The 26,074-nt window shown below is 49.1% G+C and overlaps 1 protein-coding gene across 2 annotated transcripts in view; it reads right to left on the minus strand.

The window, feature by feature from the left end:
- LOC147889526 (uncharacterized) overlaps nucleotides 1-26,074 on the minus strand; it is a 135,537-nt gene that overhangs the window by 58,439 nt on the left and 51,024 nt on the right. The window lies entirely within an intron of this gene.

Here is a 26,074-nt window from a genome sequence, read left to right on the forward strand (position 1 = left end):
CTATGGGGCTGGAAAGAGCCCAGCCATGAGCCCAACTAGAGGGTAGAACATCTGCAACAGTGTGCAGCAGCAGCAGCACGAAAAGGGCTGCAAGAGAGAGATCACCTGGTCAACAGCAGGAGCAGGATCACCAGAAGCAGCCAACACGGCTGCTAGGATGTGCTTGTATAGGCCCCACAAGCAGTGGTCGGTCTGTCAATCCCTACAGACCAGCCAAACCTTTACTGACAGACTGGCCGACCAGTCTGTTAGCCAACGAGTCTACAGCTAAACAGCCCTATAAATAGCCCCATTACAGGGGCAGTTCACAACACACTGGAGCAGTTCCTAAAGGAGCAGAGTCCCGGCAGTCCAGAGCACAAATGTACAGCTACACACTGTAGGAGAGCATAAAAAGGTGCATAGGAGGGAGTTCTGTTAGCAGTGAACTCAGGAGCAGAATTTTGGAGGAGTGCTCAACCTAGAGCAGCTACTGAAGTCCATCAAGGACATGTGGTGATGTAGGAGGGGTCTACAAAAGAAGGATCTGCAACAAAACCTGTTCTTGGTCGCTTATCTCAGCGCTTGTTTGTTGAAGGTGTTGTCACAATTTCTAGCAATATTTTGTAGTTGGACATTACTCTATGTATGAGATTTTTCTTTGGCTGAATATCTGTGCGTACTCTTTCCATAGCTAAAGTGTTCTACCCATAAGCACACGTAGTGAGTTGTGTTCCGCATTAAGTGTTTTGCGATCTCAGGGTTCATCTTGCATTGCGGATTAGTGTTAGCCCTACCTAAGCAAGCAACCTGAGTCAATAGGTACCCAGGTATTTGGATGAAGCCATCCTCACTTAGATGAACGAAATGTTCTCGGTAGAAGACCATCTTGGTCGTGCTGGGGATGCAAGGGAGATCCACGTCTGATGGATGTATACTTGCTCTTGCTGTGTCACTGCAATTCAAGCAAGTGGTTTTGGCCATCCAGAGTAGGGCACTTGGAGAGATGTGTAGATGTGCCCTTCTTTTCGTACACAACACGCATTGGTCATGGCCCCTAGTTGGAGGCAGCCGCTTGGATGCCTATGAGAGAGCGCCATTGGATTGAACAACAAGTGCAGGTCATTTCTAGATTTTGATCGTGCTTGTGGACTAGCCATTGACCATGGAAAATCACTTAATTCTGGATGGTTGCCCATGGGGGTCTGCCTATCAACCCCTAGCTGGAGAAGATACACGTTGATGGGAGGTGCCACCAGTGCACAAATAGTGACCTTGACACGATGTTGCATTGTCTGTGGAGCCGCCCCACAGTATAGAGGATTTTGCAAGGGGCCCTCCTAATAGTTTTCCAGAGAATATGATATATTTTTTCTCTAGAGAAAAGAAATTTCTATCAATGTTTGAAAAAACAACCATTTTCTCAAACATGTAGTCTCTCAAACTAGTCCGATCATTTTCTCTAAGGTCTACTTTGTCCAAAAAACACCTATGTCGCATGGATAGTCATCTTGTTGCTAAAGCAACATTTGTATCCACAGCCCCCCTCTCATCACCCCTCCTCCCTGCTGCTATCCCTACCAATCCCTCCCCATTGTCACCCACCTCTCTCCCCTTCCCCTCCTTCTCGACTGCTGCCTCCCCCCCGCCGCCTTCCCTGATCCCAAAATGTCTACGCTTGTTTTGTAGACTTTCGGAAGGCTTTTGACACAGTTCCACAATCTCGTATGATAAAGAGACTTAAGAGATGTAGATCCTAGGAGTCATGATCTGGGGGGTGATGTTAGGAGGGCGGCCCCATCTTGGCCCCTTGACTCGAGTGCACTCATTGAATTTCTCGTATTGCTCTTTAAAGTTATCAAGAAATGCTAGCATTCTCATTTATGCAAACTCCAATCCAACTTGCATCCATGTGCATTGTGAGAACTCTGTAAAAACAGCCTTGAAAACCTTTTATCTGAACTATTGAAAAGCATAGAGTAGTTTCATTGGTATAAGAGCTTAGGTAGTGGTCCCGTATGCTGTGTTTTTCCCTTGTTGAGTCTTCATTGAATCTAATCTGCCATCATGATCTCCACCAAATCATGATGGGGGTTGCCAAGATTCTCAGCACTTTTATTCCCTTTCATTTCTTCGTGACTTGGGGATCAGTGGCTTGACTCTCTTTGTCAGGACCTCAGATTTTCTATGAGTGGCATGATGCTTCCTTGGCCATCTCCCATTCGGGGGCACCTACTTGAGCCTTGCTCTCTGGAGGATGTGCCTGTCTCCCAACATAGACCAGTACATGCTGATGTGGATTCTGCTTGGGAGATACTGGCTAGTATTACAACTTGGCAAATTTGAAGGGACAGATGTATAGAGGCCTTAGATGGATGACATGTCCACCCTTCTCATACCTTGGCCGATATTTGGGCTGATACTATTCACACTTTGATGGCCATCTAGGCAGGCATGCAGGGGTCCTCCAGGAAGCCTATGCCAAGAGGGTTATATTCCTTACGAAATGGAGGGGCTTCCCTTTTTTCTCAGAGACTACATCAGGGTTGAGGTGGCATTTTCAGCCTCAACCTTGGTTTCTCTCCAGCTCATTCTGAGTTTTTGTTTACTCTTCGAGAGTGTTTGCCATCATGACAACCCATGGTCCTGATCCTCCTCCTAGTCTCCATGAATTGAGTTCTCTACTGTCCAATATAGTTCAACAAATGCAAACCCTGGAGAGTGACCACGAGGGGACCCATGAACCAGGGCCCCAATCCCAAGGAAGAGGCCGTGCAGACATCCACAACTCCAACAAGGAGGGTAAGTCATCCTCTGCCTCCTCTCCTTGACGTAGAAAGCGGCTCCGAAGTCCATCTCCTGCAAGGCACACAAGGAGACAAAGATATGCTAAATATAAAGTACCCCTTGGCGATAAGCTCTTCAAGTTCAGCAAGTACAAGGGAGAAGATCAGCCCGAAGTCTTGCTGACCTGGATCCGAGATCTAGAGTATTTCTTCAAAGGGGATGACTATGAAGAGAAGGCCAAACTCAGATTTGCGGCCTTGCATCTACAAGACTGTGCTTCACTTTGGTGTCCATGGCAAGTACTAGATAGCATGCCAGCACCTAGAAGCGCTTCAAAAAGCAACTGTTAAAGCACTTCTTGCCTAAAGAGTTCGGGGCGGAGAGGTTGTGGAGGAGGTCGAGGGGGGAGACGGCGAGGGGGAGCGAGGCGGAGGAGGCAGAAGGGGCTGCAGGAGGAGGAGATGGCAGGAGGGGAGCAACGGGAGTAGCCAGGCGCTGCGGGGCTTGAAGGCTCTATTTGAGTTGCACATGCACTCCTTGTCTTCCACCGGAGTCTTCTTACTTTGTGCTGCCTCATTATTGTTCTTGGGGCAGTAGCCTTAGGCCATTCATAGAGTTGTGGCCTCGTTCGCCACACTTGAAGCACCTTCCCTTGGAATAGTACTTTTGCTTTTGCTCAGGGGAGAGGGAACTGAAGGGTTTCTCTGACTTCTTTGGAGGAGGCTGGCTAGTCCCTTTTTGATCCTTTGGAAGGTCTCTTTTCTTCTGCTCCTTCGAAAAGTCTCTTTGGAACTTGGGCTTGTCTTTGGAGCTGTGGTTGTTGTTGAAGAGAAGCTTAAAGCCATGTTGATGGTGTCATCCAGAGAAGTAGGAGCATTGATATCTACCTCATTCTGAATTGTATACCTTAACCCAGCAAAGACATTCTTTGTTGTTCCTTTTTATCCTTCCTAATGAGTGCTTTAACTTTCAACAAAGTATATCAGCGAGCAACGTACTAACTTTCTCTTCTTGTCATTGATGGAGTATGTCCCATTGGACCATCATGTCCCTCTTGAACTCTTTAACTTTCAACAAAGTATACCAGCGAGCAACGTACTAACTTTCTCTTCTTGTCATTGATGGAGTATGTCCCATTGGACCATCATGTCCCTCTTCCCTTCCCATCTCCTCTCGCCTACCCTCCCCGCCTCTCCCACCTCGTCTCCCTGCGCTGCCCCCCCGCCTCCCCTCTCTGCTTCCCCGCTCCCCCTTCTCCTCCCCTCCCCGCTGCTCCTCCCCGCCTCCCCCGCTACCCCCTCCCGCCTCCTTCCACCACCTCTACCACCTCCCTCTTCCACCTTCTCTGCCTCCTACCGCCCCCACCTCCGCCTCCTGCTGCCCCTACCTCCTCGCCCCTCCGCCTTCTTCGCCTCCTTCTCTCCTCCACGATGTCCGCGACCACTTCACTTGGATCCAGCCCCGCCGAGGTCTCGAATCTCCTGCAGATCAGTGTGCATGATGCCCTGCGAGTCCCGGAGATGTTGTAGTTGTGTGCTGGTCGATCGAGGCCCAGTGGTCTGAAAGAACTGCTTCGTCATCCTATCGCCCTGCTGTACCCATCGAGCTTGGGAGGAATGACAAGAGAACTCAACCCGCCGCAGCTCCGTGTCCTGAAGCTCGAGATGAGCGCTCTCCAATCTGTCACTAAGCCATTGAGACACTGGGATCTACTTCCTGAGCCTCTCGATGGAGGCGAGGTCTCTCCTCAAAGCCCGCTCGTGCTCCTGAAAGGGTCCTTCTCCGCTTGAGGGCGTGAGCCTGCAGCTCCACACTGCTCCTTTGAATCGCATCGGCAACCCACGCAGCCCAGCCCTCACTCGGTGCCATCTCTGAGTGCTCCCAGATCTCTGCCATAACCTGCTGAATCTCCTCGTCCTGCAAGAGATCCTCTTGGATGCGGACCCCACCGGTTTTTATAGCCAGCTCTTTCAGGCAGAGAGGATGACCCCAACCGGTCTTGTGGCCCGAGAGCTAGTGTTGGATCACGTTCCGACAGTAGTCTCGCGGGACCTATGCAGCAGACTTGAGGAGCCTTTCATAGATGAGGAGCTCTGGGAAGCCCTCAAGGCTCTCCCGACCCAGAAATGCCCAGGGGAGGATGGCTTGACTTCGGGATTCTTCTAGAACTTCTGGGAGATTATCTCCACCCCCTTTCCATTTAGCCAGGCCAGGAGATTTTCAACACAGGCCTTCTCCCTCAGTCCTTGCGCAAGGGGTGGACTTGTTTGATCTCGAAAGGGGGAGATAGGTCAAATATCCAACAATGGAGGCCTATCACTTTGCTTGATACTTCATACAAGATCCTCGCCAAGGTCTTGAGTTTGCAGTTACGGCCTCATCTTACTGACATCATACATGACACACAGACTGGATTTGTTCAGTAGCGCAGCATCCTGGACAACATCTTCACGTTTTGAGAGGTAGTGGATTGGTCCAGGGAGGAGTCACAGCCACTGGCCATCCTTCTCTTGGACTTCGAGAAGGCCTATGATAGGGTGGAGTGGCACTATGAGGAGATTAGGTTTCTTGACAGATGGGTCAGAGGAGTTTTAGCACTATACGTTAGGAGCTCTAGTCAGATTATTGTCGGAGGACACACAGGTAAGGCCTTTCCTCTCTCTCGCTCGGTCCACCAGGGCTGCCCACTAGCTCCCTTCCTCTTCTTATTTGTAGCGGAGGCTTTTGGGTACTACTTGAGATCACAGGTGGCGGGTCTCATAGGGTTGAGACTCCCAATCATACAGGAGGAGGAGCTCCTTGACTCGGAGTTTGTAGATGACACGGCCTGGTATGTTGAGGGCACCACAACGAGTCTAGAGAGAGTCAGAGGCACCTTGGCTATCTATTGTGAGGCCTCAAGGGCATGGATCAACTGGACGAAATCCATAGGCTTCTTGACGGGCTTTGAGGAGAGACAGGAAATCCGTGAGTGGGGGAGTGACTTTGGTTTCATATGGATACCACAGGGCTAGACAGCGAGATACCTCGGATGGGTATTAACATCACAGCAGAGCAGCAGAGTGCCCCGGTCCTTGAGAGTGTTCGACACAAGCTTCTCTATTGGCTCAGCCAAACTCTCCCTCGCAGGTCGCGCCTTAGTGGCAAACCAGGTCCTTCTTTCCACTGTCTGGTATATTGCCTCCTCTTGGTGCTTTCACAGAGGTTGCATTGGGCAGCTCCAACGGTTGGTACGGAACTTCCTCTGGGCAGGCTCAAACAGCACGAGGAACTCTAGGGCCCGAGTAGCTTGGCAGACGATGATCATGCCGCAGGCACTCAGAGGCTTGGGTATCATTGATCCGGAGATGCAGAGCAGGGCCCTTCTGGGCAAGTTGGTGGTTCGTGGCCTCACCCCAGGTACCGAGCCTTGGAAGCTCCTCCTACAGAGAGGGCCTCTGAGGAACACCCCACACACTGGGGGAAAGTGCAGCCTTCACATAGATGGATCTTCTCAGAGGCCCTCTGTTACGCTCAAGTTGAGGCAACATGACCTCAGAAGGGTCAGTCGACATTTTCCTTTAAAGGATCAATGTTTGTATTGTATTTCTGTGGGCTTCACGTAAATGATCAAAAGGGAATTAAGGTCAAGGACCTTGGTGAGGGTGACATGGCACAAGACTAGGTGGATCTAAGGCTAAAGGGTCTAAATGCATTAAATGTGCCAAGGGGCAAATGATTTCAATGATATCCCAAGAGAGGGGTAAATGATGCATTTAGGAGGTACCTTAGAATGATGTGGCATACTAGATCCATCTAGGGAATTGGGGCTCGTTGGGATTTGGCAAGCAGGAGCTGTTCATTTTTGTGAGCTTGCTACCATTGAGGTTGGCTAGGAGGATAATTTGTGTGCCTATGCCCATGATTGGTGTGAAAAATTAGGCGTTAACAATTTTGGTATCAGAGCAAAGAGAAAAAGCGAGGAGAGAAGGCTTCTGTTTTGGATGCCTTCAGCCTTATCAGTGGAAAGATTGTCCACGAAACAAGGATCGTCGAATGGCTGAGATGGTGATCCCAGAATGCGACGTGGAAATGGAGGGAAGTCCCAGAGCAGAACAGATGCAGATTCAGCTAGCGGGATATTCTCAAAGGTTAGTACTTGTTTTGTTATGTGTGTCTATTGCTAAGCTAGTAACTAGTGCACCTGATAATGTCCTATCAACACCCGCAGCAACAGGGTATACAGCCTTTAACGATACAGAGTTAATTAAGATGAAAGGACAAGTAGCCAATCATGATGTCATTGTGTTGTTTGACTTAGCGTCAATGCACAATGTAATTAACTCCAAGCTTGTAAAGAGGCTGAAATTTAAGACTAGCCCATCTGACTATGCATATATAGTCAGAATGGCAGACGGAAGTTCAACTGAAGTATGGGACCAAAGGGTTACCCAGTTGGAACTTCGAATTCAAGACTATGCTGAGAAACTTGATTTTGAAATGACAAAGCTTGCTCATGCAGTCATAGCCCTGGGTAAGGCTTGGCATTCTAGGAAGAATCCAGCCATAGATTGGAAGAAGCACACTTATCAATTCAAGATGAATGATGTGCTGTATGTCTTACGAGGTGAAAAAGATATACCTCAAGGACCGTTGGTTTCCGTAATGGAAATTCGAAAAGCTCAAGAAGAGTTTTTGTTTCTTTGTATAGCATCGGTAGAGCCGATTGATGGTCCTTCGGCTAGGACTGATGTTACCCAAAATGGAGAGATGGCAAGCTGGCTATACATTGTCTAGTAGAATTGCCTTATTGGAGGATGCCTTACAACAGATTTTAGCGCAACAGTTACAAGCAAATGTAGGGCAATCCGAGCTCAGGAAAATGGTTCATAGTATTTCTACTAGATCCATCTAGGAAATTGTGAGCTTTGGATATCTAGACCATCTTGTGAAGAGAAAGGTAAATCTCCAATGGAACCTGAAACCAGTGTTCATACGGTCGAGCCTAGGAGGGCTAAGGTGCCTAATATTGCCAATTATAGGCCAAAAAAGTATTCTGGTCGAATGTCTGACCGTAGTTCCGATATCATAGAGACCTGGTTACACAAATGGGACGAGGATTTCACCATTTGTGAAATCAGGAATGATATGAAGAAAATCCGCGAGGCCACCCATATGTTTAATGAGGCAGCGGAAAGGTGGTGGATTAAACAGCAGAAAGATGGAATGGCATCCACTACTTGGGAGGGGTTTGAAAAAGAATTTAGAAAACACTCCTTATCTCCTGACGAAGCATCCCAAGCTTGGGATCAGTATCGAAACCTTCGTCAGAGAAATTTATCAGTGGCGGAATACACTGATAAGTTCAGAGAAAGTGTAATGAAAGTTATGAACCTCTACCTCAGTCAATCCAGGTAAAAGATTTTATCTTTGGATTGAATGATCGGATCAAGATGGAAGTTCGGGCTAAGGATGCGAACACGCTTGATGAAGCAATTGCCATAGCCCTGAACTATGAGGATGCAAAAGGGAACAGACCAAGTGGGTTTATGCAGGTTGGGACTCGGTATGAGTACCCGAAGAAAACTAGATTTAAGAAGAAGTGGATTAGCAAAGGGAGTGCCTCACAGCCTAGTGGTCAAGCCAAGCAGGCGAAGCCAGTTGAGACTCCTAAATCAAGTACCACCATTGGAATGAAAAGAAAAGTAACACCAATGGCAGCCCGGGCTTGGTCGAAGTCTTCTTTGAACCCAGAGCAAAGAGAAAAAGCGAGGAGAGAAGGATTATGTTTTGGATGCCTTCAGCCTCATCAGTGGAAAGATTGTCCATGAAACAAGGATCGTCGAATGGTTGAGATGGTGATCTCAGAATGTGACGTGAAAATGGAGGGAAGTCCCAGAGCAGAACAGATGCAGATTCAACTAGCGGGATCTTCTCAAAGGTTAGTGCCTGTTCTGTTATGTGTGTCTGTTGCTAAGCTAGTAACTAGTGCACCTGATAATGTCCTATCAAAGCCCGCCGCAACGGGGTATACAGCCTTTAACGATATGGAGTTTGTAAAGAGGCTGAAATTAAAGACTAGCCCATCTGACTATGCATATACAGTCAGAATGGCAGACGGAAGTTCAACTGAAGTATGGGACCAAAGGGTTACCTAGTTGGAACTAATTCAGGACTATGCTGAGAAACTTGATTTTAAAATGACAAAGCTTGCTCATGGAGACATAGCCCTGGGTAAGGCTTGGCATTCTAGGAAGAATCCAGCCATAGATTGGAAGAAGCACATTTATCAATTCAAGATGAATGATGTGCTGTATGTCTTATGAGGTGAAAAAGACATACCTCAAGGACCGTTGGTTTCCGTAATGGAAATTCGAAAAGCTCAAGAAGAGTTTTTGTTTCTTTGTACAGCATCGGTAGAGCCGATTGATGGTCCTTCGGCTAGCACTGATGTTATCCAAAATGGAGAGATGGCCAAGCTGGCTGATCAAATAGCATAGGAATTCTCTTATTGTTTTAGGAATGAGTTACCTTATGGGTTACCTCCAGAGCGGAATGTTCAGCATAAGATTGAACTAATCCCCGGGGCAGGAACCTGTAAATAGACTTCCCTATAGGTTAAGTTTTACCGAAGAAGCGGAGGTACGAAGACAACTGGAAGAATACCTCAAGCTGGGACAGATTCAACCCAGTTTCTCACCTTTTGCTTCGCCAGTGATATTAAAAAAGAAGAAAGATGATACCTTTCGCCTCTGTATAGATTACAGAGAATTAAATAATATCACTATTAAGCACATGTATCCAATGGCTCAGATCGATGATTTGCTAGATGCGTTACATGGGGCCGTAATTTTCAGTAAGATAGATCTTAAATGTGGCTACCATCAGATCCATATTAGAGCCGAGGATGTGCATAAAACCGCTTTTAGAAGCAGGTTTGGACATTATGAGTTTTTAGTAATGCCGTTTAGACTTACCAATGCTCCAGCTACATTCGTCATGCTTATGAACGATTTACTACGTCCGTATATCGGGAAGTTTGTAGTACATTTTATTGACGATATTCTTGTATTCAGCAAAAGTATTGCTGAGCATTACGAACACTTAAGAATAGTGTTGAGTACTTTGAGGAAAGCTAGTCTTTATGTAAATTAAAAAAAATTGTACTGTGTATGGTAAGACTTGAATATTTAGGATTCATAATTACTCCTGAGGGGGTAGAAATGGATCCAAAGAAAGTGGCTGCGATACTGACTTTGCCTATCCCTCAGAGTTTGACCGCTTCTTGGGATTTGTCCAATTTTATCGAAGGCATATCAAAGTATATTCCGAAATAGTATCGCCATTGACTGATCTAACCTCAGATAAAGTACCTTTTATATGGGGACAGAATCAACAGGAAAGTTTTAACACCATAAAACAAGCTATGGTCTCAGGACCGGTGTTAAAAATAGTTGATCCCCAGAAACCATTTTTCCTTGAAACCGATGCAAGTGGCATTGCGGTAGGAGCAGTTCTTCTCCAAGAGGGAAGGCCAATAGCCTTTGAAAGCAAGAAGCTTTCTCCCTCTCAACGAAATTGGCCAACTCATGAATTAGAGTTGTATGCTGTTGTCCATGCTCTGAAAACATGGAGACATTATTTATATGGGTCAAAGTTTTATGTTGATGTTGATCATGATACTCTGAAACATTTTTGTAAACAACCTGACTTAAGAGGCCGCCAAGCTAGGTGGGCAGAACTCATGCAAGAGTTTAACTTGACGATTCGGTACCGAAGAGGGAAGGATAATAAAGTTGCTAATGCGTTGTCACATGCGTTGTCACACATTATGCATAATATGAGTTGCACAGTATTAGAGAGTGCTCTAATGACCGAGATTAGAGAAACTCAAAAGGTGGACGAGTTTTGTCCAGAGCCTTTGGCCTAAGGCTCATGTATTCAAACCAGGGAAAAAGGATGAGCTGGCATCCAAAAAAGACCAAACTTATGCAAGATATACCATAAGGGATGGTATGCTGAAAAGAAATAGCAAGGTAGTAGTCAGACAGAGAGTCATTCAACAATGCCATGATAGCCCATGTGCGGGACATCCAGGAGTCGAGAAAACATATGATCTCGTGAAGCGAGATTTCTTTTGGCCAAAGATGAAAAAGCATATTCATGAATATGTGACACGTTGTTTTTCGTGTCAGGTAAGTAAGGCAGAGCGGGTGAAGCCACCCGGACTTTTGCAACCTTTGGAAATACCACTAGGTAGGTGGGAGAGCATTTCCATGGACTTTATCATAGGTCTGCCTACGACACAAGGTGGATATAATTCTATCCTTGTGATAGTTGATCGTCTTACCAAGATGGCTCACTTCATTCCAACTAGAGAGTCTGTTAGTGCCCCGCAAGTGGCGGATTTGTTTATTAAACATATATTTCGTTTGCATGGATTACCGAAATCCATAGTATCAGACATGGATGTCAAATTTACCGGTCATTTTTGGACTGCAGTATTTGAGACACTAAGGACTGAGTTGCAAATGAGTAGTGGGGATCATCCAGAAACGGATGGTCAAACGGAAAGAATCAACCAAATTTTAGAGGATATGCTTAGAGCATATGTGTCATTGAGGCAATATACATGGGACAAGTGGTTGCCACTGTTAGAATTTGTCTACAATGATAGAAAACATTCCTCGATAGGGTTAAGTTCGTTTGAACTGAACTATGGTTATAGACCAGCGAATCCAACTACAGTTGGAGTACCTCAGAAAGCGCCTAGTGCCACGAACTTTGTGGTTCAGATGCGGGAGATGCTAGCACTTGCGAGAGCTAACATCTGCCAAGCTATGGATAGAGCTAAGGCGTATGCCGATGAAAACAGATCCGTTAGAGAATTTAAGGAAGGAGAAAAAGTTTTTCTCAGAGTTCCTTCGCACTCCAAGTCTTTGACTACAGGAGAGTGTGCTAAGCTATCACCCCGATATTGTGGGCCATGGTTAATTCTAAAGAGAATAGGCAAGGTAGCCTATAAATTAGAATTACCACGGGGTTGTAAGGTGCACCCAGTGTTTCATGTTTCTCGTTTAAAGAAATTTTTACATACAGGTGACTCACTAATCGAGGGTGTTGTTTTGTTTCAGGAGATAGAGGATAATACAAGACACAAACCAACAAGAATCCTGGACCGAGGAGCAATGCAAGTACACAATTGGAAGATACCCACGGTGTTGGTTGCATGGCATGGTTTACCTCTATCAGAAGCTACTTGGAAATCCGTATACCAGTTACGGACAGTGTTCCTAGACTTTATCATCGAGGACGCTGATGCCTGAAGAGGGAAGGAATGTTACGCTCAAGTTGAGGCAACATGACCTCGGAAGGATCGGTCGACATTTTCCTTTAAAGGATCAATGTTTGTATTGTATTTCTTTGGGCTTCACGTAAATGATCAAAAGCGAATTAAGGTCAAGGTCCTTGGTGAGGTGACATGGCACAAAACTAGGTGGATCTAAGGCTAAAGGGTCTAAATGCATTAAATGTGCCAAGGGGCAAATGATTTCAATGATATCCCAAAAGAGGGGTAAATGATGCATTTAGGAGGTACCTTAGAATGAAGACATGTGGCATACTAGATCCATCTAGGGAATTGGGGCTCGTTGGGATTTGGCAAGCAGGAGCTTTCACATAATAGTTGATTTCTATGAGCTTGCTACCATCGAGGTTGGCTGGGAGGATAATTCGTGTGCCTATGCCCGTGATTGGTGTGAAAAATTAGGCGTTAACAGTTTTGGTCATAATACCCCCCTTACGGGGAAGGGCCCCCCCTTGATGAGGAGCCTCAACAAGGTTTGGCAGAGACAAGCGGGGGTCTCATCCGTACTCCGCCCAGATGCAGAGAGGAGTTTGAGCGCCAGCCCCTTATGTGGCACCCAGAGGTTAGATATCAGGAGGGACGTATGCTTGGGCAGCGGACTCACATTGGCTGGGCATAGTGAAACAGTGGTCCAGCGGGGTCTTTTGGTCGCTCGGGCAGACTACCCATGGAGGCAGAGGCGAGGCTTGACACCCTAGCGCATCTGAGAGGGGCGGCGCAGCGGATGGTCGAGATCGACTTAGCCATTCATGAGTCCTGGTGGGAAGGACTTCACATGTGGAGAGACAACAAATGGTTGGGGCAATTTTCCCATACTGGTGTTCCTTTGAGGATTTTGATGCAGCGCAGCAGCACACTGTTGAGATATCGAGCTCCACTCGTGATATGCCAGGGTGACCGTTGTGCACTTATGTCACCGACTTGTTAGCTACAGATGCGGTTGGTACACCGCCCATGAATAATAGCTGGATGACAGCTATCCTTATGTACTCTAGTTCGTGGCTCAGTTAGTATGCCACCTTAGTTAGCTGAGTTTGGTTTGAGACCCACATATAGGGTTCTCCTATTTCTTTGTACTAGAGTTCTTTTGGCTTACACAACTAAGAAGAGGAAAACTGTTTTCAGCCTCCACCTTTGTGTGTATTTTCCCATTGTGTATGTGAGAAAGCCGCAAGTGAGACTCCTTCCTTCTCTCCCACTATCTTCACATGGTATTAGAGCCTGGTTCGTGGTAAGGAGCTCAAGAAAGCAAAACAATTTCGCCGTGTCCTGGTAAGAGAACCAGTGTTGCTTTCCCTTTTCGAGTTTGGAAGCAAATCTCTGCAGGTAGCACAGCCGGAAAGTGCAAGAGTGCATTGTCTCAGATTGAGACGCCCTTCGTGGTGTGGCGAGAGGGCAATATATGCTGCATCAGTCTACAGATGGGCCAGTTGTCATTTATTGTGACAACATGAGCAGTATCAAATAACCCAGTCTATCATGCTAGAACAAAGCACATTGAGGTGCATTATCACTATGTGCGGGAGAAAGTTTTACTAGGTCTTATTGATCTAGTTTATGTCAGCACAGAGGATCACGTAGCTGACATATTCACGAAGGCATTGGGCGCAGAGAAGCTGCGCAAGTTCAGAGACCTGCTTGGTGTGCAGGAATTGGGATTGAGCTCGAGGGGGAGTGTTGAGATATCGAGCTCCACTCGTGATATGCCAGGGTAACCGTTGTGCACTTATGTCACCGACTTGTTAGTTGCAGATGCGGTTGGTACACCGCCCATAAATAATAGCTGGATGACAGCTATCCTTATGTACTCTAGTTCGTGGCTCAGTTAGTATGCCACCTTAGTTAGCTGAGTTTGGTTTGAGACCCACATATAGGGTTCTCCTATTTCTTTGTACTAGAGTTCTTTTGGCTTACACAACTAAGAAGAGGAAAACTGTTTTTAGCCTCCACCATTGTGTGTATTCCCCCATTGTGTATGTGAGAAAGCCGCAAGTGAGACTCCTTCCTTCTCTCCCACTATCTTCACACACGCACCCCGGCTTCTTCCGTGTAGGACCGGGAGGACTGCTTCAGCCCCTCACTGGGAGTGACCTTGAGATGGATGGGAGTCTTGATGGGATACACTGGCACATGATCAGAGTGGTAGGACGCTTGGCACATTGATCCCAGTATCTCAGAGCAGGACAACTCTCGATGGCGCGTCTGGCTATGGGAGGGTAGACCCCTGAGGGAGGTCCAGTGGGACCCAGGGGAGTGGTTTGGCCCTCCAAGGGCGGCCTAGCTGAGACGATAGATGAGGTGCCTTTCTTTTCCTACACCACACGGATTGGCAGGAGACTTCAGATGAACTCGTCGAGGTGGACTCCCTCGAGGGAAAGACACTGGTGGAGCTGTCGTAGCGCAGCGAGGATCTGGATGAGAGCCCTCAGGATCATGACACGCATTCAGAGTATACACAGAGATTACACTTGGGGGATGGTGGCTTGGTTGACAGAGAGAGGACACGCATTTCAAATTGATGAGATCTCCCCAGCCTACCATATACAGGGTCAGAGCATCCAGAGGATTGCACTCCACGAGGCAGCCCCCCTTGACACCCTTGGTAGCCAGCATCACGGCTTGGAACATCTGGGTGGCTCGGTGCAGTCTTGTGACGGGAGAGCACCCGGTTCCACCCTCAGCTACCTTGGTTGCCATCTGGCAAGATATCACCTACACTCTACGGTCCACCTGGAAGCGCGGTACACAAAACATGGGGTCAAGTAAAGGATAAATCCGCTCTTTTTTTGCTGGATAATGGGTGCTTTTGAAGTCAAAGTGGGCCAATGGGTGCTTTTGAAGTTCAAGAAAGCCAAGTTGAAAACTAAGGTGGGATATAAAAGAATCTATCACAAACTTTCTTTCAGGTATGATGGCCCTTTCCAAGTGTTTCAGGTGCGCAACAACATTACAGTTCGGTTCAGCCTTCCACCTCATTGGAAGGTTCACAATGCTTTTCATATCAGCTTAATCAAACCGTATGTTGGGGACTCACCTCAAAAGCCGAGTCTTGAAGATCCGCCTGATGTTGAAGACAATGAGATCCTTCTGATCCCAAAGCAGATTATCTTCCATAACTTCACTACGGGAAAAATTACTTGATATATGTGACTCTAAGTTTTTTTTTTTTTTTTTTCAAAAAAGAGACTTCTATTAAGGAAGAAATAACCTCGCTAGAGCAAGCTCTGTGCGGAAATACAACACGCTAAGCATGTAATAAAAAACACCTCAAAGGAATGAGGTAGAAAGAAACCACGGCTGAGGCTGAAAATGCCATCTCAACCCTGTAGAAGTCTCAGCAAAGAAGGAAGAGTCTCTCCAATCTCTGAGAAAAGTAACTCTCCTGGAGGAGGCTGCACGAGATGATCCCTGCATGGTCGCCCAAATGGCCATCAGAGTGTGTACCGTATCTGTCCAAGTACTGGCCAAGATCTGAGAAGGGTGGACCTGAGAACCCTCCAAAGCCTCAGTGCATCTGGCTCTCCAAATGTGCCATGCTACAATGCTAGCTAAGATCTCCCATGGAGAGTCGACCGAGGAGTGAGCAGCCCTGAAGAGAGTGGCTGGAACATCCTCTAGAGAGCACGACTCCACAAGGTGTCGTCGGATGTCAAGAGCCCAAGAGGAGTCAAGTCTCTCAAAAAATACCCGGGGCCCTGAAAGAGTAAGCCAAGCCACTGATCCCCAGGTCATATAGAAAGGTAGGCGAACAAAAATGCTGAAAAGTCTTGCAATCCCCTTCCATATGATTCTCGCCTGTCTGCAATCCCAAAGGCAGTGCTGTATTGTCTCCAAAGCAGAAAGGCAACGAGGGCAAGAAGGGTCAGCTCCGAACCTGGATCTCCATTGGTTTACTGCTATCCCACCATGAATAGAAAGCCAAAAGAAGAGAGTGATTTTTCTATTCCGGTGGGATTTCTAGAGTCTCTGCCAAAAAATTTTCTGCAAGTCAACAGAAATCTGAAAGTTCTCCCAATGATGAGCTCTGGTGGGCGTCCAACCCTTACAGTTGAGCTAGAATTTCCTGGCATTATTGACCATGTAACGAAAGAAGGGGATGCCCTTCTCTCGGTGCCCTTCATCTATCCATTCCCATTCCCCAGGGTCCCACTGCAAAAACTTAATTGGGACACCTCCATAGAGCCACAGCCTCCATGAGCCCAGGGCGATGAGAAGCGGCGGGTCAGGATCCAAGTACCACTGTGAAAGAGAGCCATGCTCCATGAAGCCCACTATCCTGATTGGCTGAAACGGTACCTACAACAAGATATCGTCTGTTGATCTAGACAGCCTGCCCCCCGAAGAAACATCAAAGACTAAGGCATCCTCATGTGTGTCATGAAAAGCAATCACTTGTAAAGGAACTCTCAATCTGGAAAATGCCCCCATCTAGGTGGAGCAAGTAATAGGCATGTCATATGTGTCCACCCAATCCAAGGGCAAGGCTGCATCAATCTGTTAAACTCTCCCTGCACTCCCTCTGAGATTAAGAACCATTTGGGCCTGTCGGTCTGTAGGAAGCTTCCTGAAGGCTTTCCATGCTCCCACTATAGATGCAGGGTCCTTCTCCCATCTTGGCCACTGCATGTAAGGAGAAGTTTCAAGTGGTCTACCAAGCTCATCCAAAATCCTGTCATTCCACATGATAGGCTACCTTTCCATCTCTTCATGGGTGGATGGGGGAATCCTGCGAAGAGTACTCATGAAGCTGGCCCATGCTTTCAAAATAGCAACCATAAGAGGGGAAAAGGGAGACCTAAGGTGGGCTGTGGTGAAAACCCATCTAGTACTGTGTGTCCAATCCTCTCCTGAAGTGGGCAAGCGAGACTGTATGCATCTGATAAAGAAATCCTTCCAAGGCTCTTGCCCTGGCATAAGTCCTCTCACAACGAACTTGCAGAGTAAAGCTCTGCACTGTAGATCCAGGTCGATGATATTCAAAACCCCTTCTCTTGTAGGAAGAATCAAGGTCTCCCAAGCCACCCTGGCTGTAACATCAGTTGTGCCATCTAGACCACTCCATAAAAGTTTCGTACATGCCTCTTAAGCTGAGTGAGTGGCACCAACAAGAGCATACAAACCATGCTGTGGCTAGAAGAACCTGGTTAACCACCACCACCCTGGAGGCCAAGTCAAGTTTGGCTGAGCTCCAGAAAAGGAGCTTTCTTCTGATGCTCTCCAACATCGGAGCAAACTGTTGTGAAGGAGAGATGCCCACCCTAACTTGGCAGCCCAAATATCTGATGGAGACACCCCTCTGTACCCAAGTGAAGCCAATATCATTACCCCAATCCGGGCTATCATCATCGCAAATCCAAAAACCATTGGATTTATGCCAATTAATGTGTGCACCTGCAGCCGTGCAAAACAAATCCAAGGCTGTCCGAAAGGAAGTGAGTGTCTTGGGGGAGGCATCCAAAAAAACAGCCGTGTCATCTGCCAACTCACTATCCAGGAGCTCTTCTTCCCGGCTGATAGGAAGCCTCAGCCCATAAATATCAGCTTGAGATCTAATGTAGATACTCATAGCTTCCGCCACAAATAGAAAAAGAAAAGGGGCAAGAGGACATCCCTAGTGGACTGATCTGGAAATCTGAAACCTGTCCCCTCTTACCCCCCCAATGAGCACCTGGCTATGGGCTGATCTATAGAGAGAATACTCCTCTAATCCATGCATCTGAAAAACCAAAGCGAGATAGAGTACCCTCTAAAAAATCCCAGTCTACTCTATCGTAAGCTTTCTGAAAGTCCAAGAGTAGAATGGCCAATCTCTGGCGGCTTTGCATGGCCCATTCTGAGGCCTCCCAAAATGAGAAAATATTATCAAAAATACTTCTGCCATGCACAAACCCTATCTGCATGTCATGAATCAAATCTGGAAGAAAAACCTGTAGCTGCAAACTGATGGCTTTCGCCATAATCTTGTAAAAGGTGCCCAAAAGAGTGATGGGTCTCCATTGAAACACAAGATTCCTATTACCCCCCTTTGGGATAAGATGAATGAGACCATCTGTAAGTGAGTCCGGCATCCCACCAGAGTCCTACACGCCCTGCAGGGCTGATGTAATGTGATCACCAATCTGCTCCCAAAAAGTAATAAAAAAGGAAGGGGTAAGTCCATCCGAACCTGGGCACTTGCCCTTGTGAAGGGCAAGTAATGCAGTCTCTTGAATTCTCCATTGGTGAAAGGTGCATCCAGAGAGACATACATCTCATCCTTCACCAATATAGGGATACGCTGCCAAATAACCTCTCTGGCATCATCTATGGCCTGTGTGCCCGGATCTGCAGTAAGAAGGGATGCAAAAAAATCTGAAGCTACACGCATGACAGCATCAGGATCTGACTGTAACATCCCGTCTGAGTCAACAAGCTGTGAAACACTATCTCTACTATGTCTGGGCCCATGAGTAGAGAAAAAGTGTTTGTTGACCCTGCCACCCATTTGAATCCAAAAGGGTTCCCGTGCATGAAAGGCATATTCTGCTCTCTAATCCAACAATGTTTGCAAATGAGCCCTTGCTGCAGCAAGGCGCTCCTGAATCCAACATCTGTGGGTCTCTTATGCTCTTCCCTCTGAAGGGACGCTAACTGTTGGCGTATACCAATCTCACATCTCCTGGAATCAGCGACTGTATGATAATAGTCACTAATTCCGGATAAGGCTGTAGCTACCTGAGATGGGCGGACAGCTCCACCCTATATGTGAGAAACCCAAATCTGTAAAATATCCTCTATGAGGCTCTCCTTTGCATAAAAAGCATCTGGAATCCTAACACTGGTAGAGCGTCCTCTCCGATGAGGCTCAAGAATCTGCAACACCATTGGAAAATGATCTGAGGTGGAAACCCCAGTAGAAATGCATACAGATCCTCCTCTGCCAAGTGCCCAATCGTCTACATAAAATCTATCAATCCGTGCATGAATGGGCATGTGTATTCTCCTGTTCGACCAAGAGTACAAGAGTGACTGTGGCATAATATGAAAGGCATCATCCAACCAAGTGTCCCTGCCACTGAACTGAAAGAGAAAGGCATCCTAGGCTGCCCTCTCCAAAGAATGAATTCCACCCTGTCTGCCTCCCTTTTTGTCTGAAGGCAACTCAACCATGTTGAAATCGCTACCAATGATCCAAGAATCTGCAATGGGGGCCTAAGAGAGTAACTCCTTCCAAAAGGAGATCCCCTCCCCTCTATTGTTGGGAGCATAAAGATTGAGAAGACCAATCTTACGCCCTCCAATCAAAATAATGATCCATTAAGCTCTAGAAGGGGAGATAATACCATGGCCAGCAACCAAGGGGAGAATAGAAGGAGAGACCAAAATGCAAGCACCTCCCCTTGTGCCCATAGCAGGCAACCAGAAGGTATGTCCTGAAAGCAGTTTGCTAGACTTAGAGCAATCACTGGCATCCAACTTGTGTTCCTGGATAAAAAGGATATCAATAGCACCTCCAGTGACACTTGGATGAAGTTGATTCCGGATCAGCTGCCTATAGCAACGGTGTGAAACTCCGCCTAGGCCCTGTATGTTCCAGCCGGCTATCCTCATTGACAGGAGGATGCTGGATGGAAAGGCTTACTCGACCCAGTAGAGGAGACCAGCTTCCCCTAGGCCAAAACACTCCTGCTGAGGGCAAGAAACTCAATTGGTGAAAGGATCCCTACACCTGCTGAAAGGAAGGCCCTATCAGAAGGAATCCCAATGACCGGGACCCCTAAGGTGGAGGGCACAAACTCCTCTTCATCCATGAAAGTCGCCGAGTCTGCCAGTGCCGAAAAAGAGTTCCTGATAAGCAAGTCTGGCCGAGGAGTGCGAAGAAGACCTGCACTCGTGGAAGATGGAGGAGAAGGACCTACCAGGCCTCTATCAACAGAACTGGAGCTGGGGGCTAAGGAGGCCTGTGGCTAGGCTGAAGAGGAATCTGGAGTCCTCATCTGTGTCTACACTTTCTCGGATGTCCTGACTGTGGCAGGAACAGTCTACAGGGAAGAAGTACCTGTAGCCCCCTCGTGGTCAAAAACCAAAGTGACTGGGGCTGGTGCATCTAAAGGCCCCTCCTAATGTGGAATTGTAGTGTCTAGGGCTGCATCAACATCCACCTCTGGAGTCTGGAAGGCGTCTGTCTAAACAGGATCAAAAGTCTCCTCCTGAGGTAAGGGAGCCGCTTTGATAGCTCTCCATCGTGGTACTGGGTGTACTGTGGGCATTGGGCGCCGTGCTGCCCCTGGTGGTCCTGGGGTGCATGAAGTAGGGCACCCTGCTGCTCCTAGTGGTCCTGGAGTGCGTGGTATAGGGTGCTGGGGAGGTGCAATCGGGGTAGTACGTGAAGGCGCCGCACCAGAAGACCTCTTGGGTCTTTTTCTCTTACTTGGGCAGTCTCTAGTAAAGTGCCCAAGGGTCCTGCAAATCCTGCACTGGTCCTGTCTACCTAAAATCTCGACTCTCTGTCAAAAGAGAGAGCCATCTGGACGATGAAGCATAATGTGGTCATTTGAGATGTTAGGGTCAAAGACAATGACCCTAACACGAGGCACCCCGTCTGCACTGACTGCCTCTGCCGAGGAAGAAGGCATGCCAGGAAGGGAGGGGATCTCAGTGAACACTCCGAATGTAGCTCTGATGGTGGCAAGCAGTCGATGGTAGACCTGAGGAAGACTAGGAAATCTAACGAACAGTAATGTGACCTGCCTGTCCTCCTCGATCGGATCAAAGCCCAAGGTGTAGGGTAAAAGAAAGATCCTCCTCGAACCCAAAGCCAAGGGATTAGCTTTGAAAACAAGGGCTGTTGACTCTTGGGAGTCGAAAACCACTTGGAAGAATCCACGTCCTAGAAGTTGAATATCCCTGAGGTGTGGAGCGAGATCTCTTGGTAACGCCACTAGTATCCAGTCTCTAGCCTGTGATCTGGAAGGGTGTGACCCAAAGATGCAGGCGAAAAGTGATGTGGAGCCCTCTAATTCCGCATCTTTCTTGAGCTGCTGCAACTCGTCTTCTGAAAAAATGACGGTTCTCACGACCAGTGAAAGTGGACGGAGATTGGCTGAATGGGGATCCATTCGCCAATCAATGTGAAAAGGCCAATTCCAACACTGAAAAAGCTCCGTCCGTGAAACCACTACCCAAGATGCCTTGAATGCGGGCACATGAAGAAGGAGAAAGAGGGGGTAGGAGAGAAGGGAAGGGAAGGAGAGGATAGACTGAAGGGGGAGATGGAGGTAGGCTGAGGGGGGAGGCGTAGGGAGCTGAGTTAGGAAGGAAGGGGGTGGGGAGGGAGAGGGTGGTCGGGGGAGAGGAAAAAAAGGGAGGGGGTTAGGAGAGAGGGAGGGGGCGGGTTAGGAGGGAGGGAGGGGGCTGGTGGGGAGGGAAAGGGAGAGCGGGGGAGAGGAAGGAGGGGGAGAGGAAAGGAGGGCAGGTTAGGAGGGAGGAAAAGGGAGGGCGGGGAAGAGGAAAGGAGGGGGGGGGGAGAGGGAGGGCGGGGGAGGAGAAGGGGGTAGGGGGGCTGGCGGGGGAGAGGGAGGGCGGGGAGGGAGAGGTAGGGGGCCGTGGGGGGGGGGGGGGGGGAGAGGGATGGCGGGGGAGGGGGCGGGGGAGGAGAAGGGGGTGGGGGGGCTGGCGGGTGGGGGAGAGGGAGGGCGGGGAGGGTGAGGGAGGGGGTGGGGGTGAAGGAGGGGGGCGGGGGGGCTGTCGGGTGGGGGAGAGGTAGGGCGGCGAGGGAGAAAGAAAGAAAGAAAGAAAGTTTATTAAAGTCTTCGGGAGACCGTGAAGGTCTATGAGACTAAAGATAATTGATACAATGAGCATTACGGTGGTGGTCTCAAAACGGGCCAACCAACCGTTTCTACAAAAAAAAGAGGTTATGAAGGACTATGTGTCTAGTCCTGATACAAAAAATATGTGTCTACCTCCAGATGATACAAAGAAGAAGAAGGGGGGGGCACAAAAAAGTGGGGCAGAGGGGGGAGATACAGTATACATGTGCAGGTGGTGATCGTCAGAGACCAATCATAGAGGGGCCGTCAAATGGGAAGTCGGAAAAAACCCTGCGATAGATGATTGGCCTCTCACGTCACGCGGCCTAGTCGAGCTCGGTCGTCGGGGGCGGCGGGTGGCCCTGTGGATGAGGGCAACGGTAACCCCAGTGGGGCGGGCCGAGAGCAGAGATGAGATGTCATGGACCTGGATGTGTGAATCTGTCCGCTGACGCAGCTGTCGTGACTCTGGCTCTCGCTCACGTCCGCGTCGTCGGCTAGACTGAGAAGAGGTATCCTGTGGCTAAAAGAAGTCAGTGATAGGCCGCTGGATATCCTCACGCTGTGTGTGCTGCTCGTGTCGCCGTGCTCGGAGAGAAGTATCTCGGTGGCGGGTCATCTCATGTAAGAAAGTGGCAAGGCACCGCTGATCCGGGAATTGTAGCATGTGTGAGAGGGAGCCGAATCCGTTGCGGAAGAGGCAGTGGTATCGGCCTCGAATGGCATAATAGATAGGACATCTGAAAGCAAAATGCTCCTCCGACTCGATCTCCTGTAAGTCGCAAAGTGGGCAAAGGCGGTCCTCTCGTGGGATACCCTCTGCGCGTCCACTCTCGATCCGTAATCGGTGTGACGAGACCCTAAACTGACCGAGGGAGATCCGGAGCGCATGTGGTAGATGAAGTTGTGTGTAACCCGGAGGTGTGATGAAGCCCTCCTGTGAGATCTGGAGGCAGTGTCGGCGGTAGAAGTCGAGCTTCATAGGAAGCTCGGAGTGAAGAAACCATGTCCGCCAGGTGTGGAGCTGGAGCAGATTCGCCTGAATGAGCCGGTTGACCTCCTGGTCAGTGGGGGAGAGAGGAGATGGTGGAGCGTCGAGGCTGTACTGAAAAGGAGGCAACCGGTCTATAAGTCGAGGCCCACCAGTCGGGTGAACCAACTGGAAAGACGACTATACCAGCATCGCTGGTCCCCATCAACGGATAAGGCCATAGAGGAGGATAGGGCTAACCAAGGTAGGCCGAGGCGACCGTCAGCGGAGGAGCCAAAATCCCTGACTCTGTGGAGGTAGGTGATAGCCTCAAAAGCCGCATCAAGCTGTAGGGGTGAGGCGCCGAACTCTGCTAGAATGATCTGGTGTGGTACCGATGGTTTGCTACGGATCATCCGAGCAAACATCAGTATCTGCAGGCGCTCAACTCGAGCCCACTCTGTGTCTGAAAGGTCGACTCCCCACCAAGGGCTACCATACATGCCTGCTGGGCAGACCAAAGAATAGAAAAGGAGAGACTTGGTCCGCGGGTCCTGGAAGTGGGAGTGGTAGCACTGTCGCTCCAGCCTGGCAAGAGCGGCGTATCCCCGGCTGATCCTGGCCTGCATGGCCGAGCGCATTGTGAAGATCGGGCCTGAGAAGACAACGCCCAAGTATGTGTAGGAGTCAACTATCTCAACAGAGTCGCTGCCGAAGAGGAACTGCTCTCGGTGCATAGCGGGTCTGGAAGTGTTGAAGATCATCACCTTGGTTTTCCCAAGGTTGACCTTCAAGTCATGTGTATCACAGAAGGCCTGAAGTCCATCCAAGTGTCGCTGTGAAGACCAGTAGCAGAAGAGGATAGTAATACTACATCATCTGCGTATAGGAGAATCTGGATGGCAGTCCCCGCAAGAGAGCAGCCTGCACCTCCGAGTGTCCTGATGGTGGTCTCGAGCTCGTCGATGTAGAGGCCAAATAGAGTCGGTGACAAGGGACATCCTTGTTTGACTCCGATAGTGCTCGTGATCTCTGGGGTCCAGCTGCTGGTGCCAATCCTGACCTGCCCCGTCACCTGCTCATAGAGAGCTACTACTGCCCAGATAATCGCCGAGTCGTAGCCTAACTCCTGCAGACGTCTGATGAGTCGGGCGCGGGGAACGGTGTCGAATGCCTTGCGGAAATCCACAAAGCAACAGTATACTCTCTGTCTCCTGTGTCTGGCCTCCTCAATGATCCCTCTAAGTGTAAAAATGTGATCGTAAGTCGAGTGATCCATCCTGAAGCCGGCCTGTCCGGATGCCCTGAGCCCCTGTATCTCTGCGCGAGCAGTGACCTCGCCATCTAACACTGATGCATAGATCTTGGACATAACATGTCCAACCATGATGGTCCTGTAATTCCCTGGATCCATGGGATCTCCTGCTTTGTGGATGGGTGTGATAGTGTTCAAGGTCCAAGCTCTGGGGAACCCGTGACAGACAGCTTCATTGAACAGCGTTGCCAGGATGGGGGCTAGAGTTTTGATGCCGTAGGCAACAAACTCTGTGCATAGGCCCTCATGATCCTTAGCTCGACCGTTATGAAGCTTATGTGCTGCTTGGGTGACTCCCTGGGTTGTGAAGAGGATACAAGAAACGGGGCGGGAGGTGGCTGAGAGGTCGGGGGGGGCTGATCAGGGATATCATAGAGTGTGCGTGCGTAGGTGTGCCAGAGGGAAGTGTCCGTGAGGGGGGAGGGGGATTGGCATTCTAGGAATTTCCTCCAGAAATCCTTGGAGTTGCTACTAAACAGAATGTTCAGTAGCGTATCCTCATTCTGGCGCAGGAAGGCTAGCTTCTTGCGACGGACTAGTCGACGATAATCCCTGGTGAGACGTGGGTTGGCCCTAGTGTTTCGCTGGGTTGTGAGTCGGAGTGTGCGGCGTAATGCTTTGCACTCGTCATCATACCATCTGTTGCAAGGGGTAGAGCCAGCGGGTGGAGGGCGGGTGGACCAGGCAGTGGAAGGAAAGATGTGGCGGGCTGCATTGTGAAGGGTGTGGGTGATAAGGGTGGCTCGGTGATCTAGAGAGGGTATGGTGCCTATGTGTGTGAGGAGGGAGGCTAGGTGGGCTGAGTAATCAGGTGAGAGGTTATGATCGAAGTGTATATCATGATAGGTAGTATAGTGCGGGGTGTGGCTGGGAGGGGCTCGGGACGCAAGTATATGAAAGAAAAGGTAAGTGTGATCGGCTCCTGGGGGTAAGGGTGCAGTGCGGAAGTCAGTGATCTGTGGGGCTAAAGCAGGAGATCCCAGAATATAGTCGACGACACTGGCTCCTCCGCCATGTGGGAAACATGTGAAACCAGAGGAGGCAGGCCACCGATCTAGTCCATTGTAGATGACCAGATCATGTATACGTCCAAGGTCCAAAAGAGCCTGCCCATACCCAGTAACGGGAGCGCGACTGTCAGCCGAGGAGCGAGGGAAGCCTGAGTCCTCTGTGTCCATCTCGGGTAAAGAGTGATGTCTGACGTGCACCTGTCCTTGCGTTGAAATCCCCAACTAGGAGGACCTCTCCGCGTCTGGAGAACTCCACAATGTCTGAGTAGAGATCTAGATAGGGGGATACCCCCGTGTCCTCGCCAAGTATCCGTGCGAAATGTGACGTCTCAGGAGGAAAATAGCAGACTGCAATAAAGAGGTCGCGTGTGGAGGGGCGTCGGAATCGGAGCCATAGGTAACGGGCATGGGCATCCCGTCTAACCACGGATGTCAAGCTCGTGAGCGCTGAGCGAAGGAGTACTGCAACTCCGCCTGACCCTCGGACCCCCCCAGTATATCTGGTCTCCTCAAGGAATACCGACTCCCAGGTATAGCCACTGACCAAGGGGAGAGGGCGCTCGGGGCTCTCATGTGTCTCTGTATAGAAAGCGATGTCGCGTCCAGTGTATGACTCTGAGAAGTTCCCAGGGTTAGACCAGAGGGTACCATTACAGTTCCATATGGTGCATGCCAAGGGTACTGTGTGCTGAGTCTGAGTCTCATAGACCATGTCTCCCTATTTGGGGGGGGAGTCTGCTACCATGTCTGGAGTACCTGGTGGGGCTCGACGGCGGGGGCCAACTAACAGGCGGCCATCTCGGACGACAACCCACTTCCCCTCCTGACGGGCTATATCTCGCTGCTGAAGCAGGGTGCGCCGCTCTTCCACCTGCA

The sequence above is a fragment of the Dipteris shenzhenensis genome, chromosome 20 (assembly GCF_047967505.1).
Source record: "Dipteris shenzhenensis isolate YYH24624 ecotype China chromosome 20, Dip_SZ_1.0, whole genome shotgun sequence".
NCBI lineage: Eukaryota > Viridiplantae > Streptophyta > Polypodiopsida > Gleicheniales > Dipteridaceae > Dipteris > Dipteris shenzhenensis.